Raw genomic sequence first — 4,645 nt, 5'->3', positions numbered from 1 at the left:
GAGGGGAGAGGACGAAGGAGAGAGGAGGACCAGAGGATGGATAGAAGATGAAACGCTGATGTCAGTTTCCATGTCACCTGACCCTCTAATCTCCTCTCCTCTCTCCATGTGGCTACTGATCTCTCTGTCTTTGAATCTATAGTGCTGGGGCACCAGAGGCTCTGCATTAGTCCCATTCATCCTCTGCTTGATTTGCCAGTTCAAATGGCAATTACGACCTGTGATGACACTATGAGGACTGACAGCTCGTTGGAAGTGCAGAAGCTCTTTTGCCATTTCCCCCCCGCCCCTCACCCCATCATACTGATAATTTCCTGTATAAAGGCTTACCCGCATCTCTCTCCATCCCTCAGCTGAATCAAACTTGGAGGACACGCGTCTCTTTCTCTGATTGGATCGTTTGCTGGCACTTTACTCTATGTGACCTTTGCCAAGGGTGTATTTCTGTGTAGGTGATTTTTAGCATCTTGTTCCGATTGGTTCCCGGTAACGTGTCATCCATCCGTCACCTGATGTCAGAAGTTATTGATTTGAATGCGTGCGTGTGTGTTCGTGTGTCTGCGCGTGCGTGCGTTCCTTTTTCTACATTTCAGCGTGCTGCATCCACGTATCCATTTGAGTCTTTTTATGAGCTCCATTTGTTCTTAATTGCCAATTTCACAGAGAGAATCGGGCGTAAAACAATTGGCACGCTTGTGTGATTGTGGATGGACGTGGAGCTGTGTAGGGTGTGCTACAGCGTGTGTTTCTCTTTTGGTACCTGATGTCATTAATGTGTTGCCAGGTACCAACATGTTACTGCACTGGAATTAACTGATGAAAGCACTGAGCCAGACCCAGGCATCACATTTGGATGTAAACAAACCTCCGCTACTTGGGGACGTGATGTACACACTGTGTTTCGTTTCGTTTTTTGGGGGGTTTTGCCCTCTTCTACAGGCGTGCAATATCATGCAATCTCATTATACACCCATTTGTAGCCCGGTTAGAAGCCTTTTTCTGCTGTAGTGTCAGAGTTCCTGTATGTCCACATGAGATTTCTGTACAAAATACTGTTGATTTTTTTTTCTCGTTTTCTGAGCTGTTCTGATAACAACTGAACTGCTCTAAAAGTTGTGAAAAATGCACTGAGAGCCACACAGGAGGTGAGTTGACATTAGGTGAATTTCAATCTAGCAATCAGTAATGGTCGAACTCCCAGCTGTATGATATCCTCCCTGTCCTGAGCATTTGTCCTGTCCAAAATTAATCTCCTGTCAAGTCCTTATCACCCCCACCCTACCCACCCCAAAAGATAATAAAATTTAAAAAAAAAAATGGATGAGGGTAGAAGTCTCACCTCCACTGGGAGGATTTAAAGAGAGCCACTGAGAAGCGAGTTATTAATGTAGAGTGGAACGTTTATGGACAGGACAGCTAAAGGTCAGTCTGGAGCATCAAGTGAACGACAGCAGTGGAAAGCAGCTGAGCGTAATGTCTGTCGATCGCGGCCCGAGCAAAGCCCGCAGCGACGGCGCGCAGATTAATTCGGACAGCCAGAGACAGGGAGGCTCTAATGAGACATTAAATGTTAATGTGGATTTTCTAGGAGATCCAAGGTCGAGTTAGACTCACAGTCAGATGATATATATAAAAATATATATAGCACAAACCTTCAAAGAGGGGACAATGCTCTGCTGCACAAAAACCTAAAATCATTGCTGGGATGTACAGTCGAAAGGGGCAATAATCAATTGGGTATGAAGTCGTTTTTTTTATTGGTTGTGTCCGTTCTATGTACATGTACTGTATGTGTGTTTGTGTGCACATGCCTTCCCATAGAGATAAACAGGGTCATGTTCCTCGGTTAGAGGTTACACATCTCTATCGAGCTGGTAGCTTGTACTAACTTAGCAATGAGTGTTTTTGTGACCGTGTCTGTACAACATCACATCATTTTAAGGTGGCTCTAGGTTCACTCATCTGCTGCAAAACGCAAAAAACGGGGGGGGGGGGAAAGAAACCCCCGAGTCATCAGATGTGGAATCAGTCAAAGTGAGTCTGAAGCAAACTTCTCCAAAGAGCTGGAAGTGCACATGCTGGTGATTTCTAACAAAAAGAAAGAAAGAAAAAGAATCGCAACTGTAACTGCTGGCTATGTAAAAACCAGTCTCACCGCAGCTACAACTTTACTACCAGCAGAGAGAGATTTGTGCTAGGAATCACCGGGCAGGCAGATGTTCTCTTTGAGGTTTCACTTTTGAATGAACATAAATGTAAGAGGTCAGCTGAGATTTGGGTATTTCCTTCGGGAAAATGTCGCGCCATTACTCCTTGTTGCAGTTATTTGTCGTTCTCCGTCAGATGAATGAGCTTTTCATTGTGCACTTCACTCCCACCAACAGAGCTCGATCCATCCTGGGCCAACCTCTGACTGTTACTGTGTCCTCTGTATATAGGTAATGCTGTTCATGTGTTTTTAGACGTGCTCTCTCTCTCTGTAAAGTGATCGAAGCCCCATTGGATGACGTACTGTACGTGGGACAATTTATTGCTGTATCTGTGTTTGAATGGTTGTACTTTGAAGGTGTCATCATCCAGCGATGGGCGGGGTGGGTTAGGGTTGATGTTTGTGATGTTTGTGTCCATCTGGAGGAGTAAGGGTGGGGTCGGGAGGGCTGGGGTTTATGGGGGTAAACTATCACAACTGGTCTATACCAAGAGTGTCTTCATCAAGGAAGTGGACAGGACAGGGTCTGTCCTCTTCAAAACAGGAACATTTTTTGCACCAAAGTCATCATCAAAGCGCAGCTTCTTCTTATTCAAAGTCACTACGGATGGATGATATCAGAACTCAAAGGAATTTTTTCGTTCTTTTACTTTTAGAGACAAAGAAACTGTCTTTTTTTTGCATGATTAAGTGTCGTCTTTTTATTGGCTTGTGTGCCCGGTAAAAGCATGACCATTGTGTGAACTCTCACTTACCGGTGTGTTTGGAAAACGTTAAGGAAATTTCTCCATGAGATTTTTTACTTACCTCTTGACATGAACACTCATTGACATTCATAAATCAACTGTTTTACAATGTAGGGGTCCGTAACTGTTTGAAGGCTGCCTCGCATGCAGAAATGCAACTTGCAAGTAACCCATCAAACTTCAAACACAGTTACCATATCTGCATCTCTGTAAAACATCATGGATGTCAATGTCGATTATCACCTAGCTAGCTAGACATTGCAGTCTTGTAAAATCGCTCTTTATTAAAGCGTTGCTATTTTCAATAAGTGTGTTTGAATGCTTGCTCCTTTTTCATACTATGCCAGCAGCATCATGAGAGGTCGTGATTGAAAGTCCAAGTACTGTAATATGTGTTTGGTCTGGTCCACATCGTGTGGTGTTCTTTATGTGTTTGCCCAGTCTCGTCCTGCCTGTTGTCATAAACTAGACTTATCAGTTCTTAATCATACCCTAAAGCACAGACCGGTTTCCTCTTAAGCCAGTCTTAAGTCCATGAGATGCTTCAAGTGTGTTTTGAACAATTTTGGAAAACTAGGACCAGAAATGTACAGATGTGGGGGTTGGGATTTGAGATCAATGGCATCATTTTCAGCCCAACTGTGTTAGTGCAGATGGGTAAATTAAGAATCTGTAGCATTACCCACATCTCTTGGTCATGTCTTTTTTTCCCCTTCTAAGAATAGTTCATTAATATTATATTCTTCCTCACATTCCCTCTACCTCGCTATGGTAGATTAAGGGACACAGCATGAAGCCTTTGAGCCAAACTAATTGTAGTATTTTATCTGTGGTGGGACTTTCTAAAGCCCAATGAAATAAGATTTGAAAGGCAAAGCTTTAGGAGAAAATTATTTGCCGTCACATCTTACCTTTCCATACAATACAATAAAAAGAACCTCCACTTTCAGTGTACACATTTACCTACACTAATGGTGCACAATGGATGTAGAAGGTTAACACAATGTTTCAAAAGTGGATGCTTATATTAAACATGGGTTTCATAAAAATGAAGTGAGTGGCCAAGTCCCCCCACCTCTCTTAGATTGGAATAGTCACACAGACAATATCCATGCAATAATTGCAAGAAAATTCTTTTTTTTTTTTCTGAAACTGGAATGTTTATTGAACCTTCTGACAATTTTTTAAAAATCAATTTGCATTTGAGTTGGTATAATTTCTACTATGTCCATAATTTCTGTCCAATTTATTGCGCCATTTCATTCAGCTTTTTCAGGAAAAAAAACAAAACACACGGATTCAGAAGTCACAAAAACCCATGTATCAAATAGGCATTATAGGGTTAATCTGGTCACCGCAGGAACAGCCAAATTGCTGTTCAAACCATCTGTTTGGAAAGGACAGCCAATCAGAATAAGACAGCTTTAAAAGGAAATGAGCTAAAAAGGTTTGTTTTAGACCCAGGATGGACAGAGGCTTGAACTGAACTGCGAATTGTGCTAAGCTACCCTAGAAAAGAATGAATATACAGAAATGAAAAATAAACACTATAGGTCACCTCTAAAGAGTATGTTTAACAATGCCCAGAATGGAAAAGTCCCCAATTAAATTATTTACTGACTGCACACTCAACAGGAAACAAGTGTTTGTATTCATTAGTGAAGCTACTTCATAAACTAATCTGGCTGAT

Source organism: Astatotilapia calliptera, chromosome 10 (genome assembly GCF_964374335.1).
Source record: "Astatotilapia calliptera chromosome 10, fAstCal68.1, whole genome shotgun sequence".
In the NCBI taxonomy this organism is placed as follows: Eukaryota; Metazoa; Chordata; class Actinopteri; order Cichliformes; family Cichlidae; genus Astatotilapia; species Astatotilapia calliptera.
The sequence above is the reverse complement of the archived record's forward strand: the minus strand, read 5'-3'. Positions refer to the sequence as shown.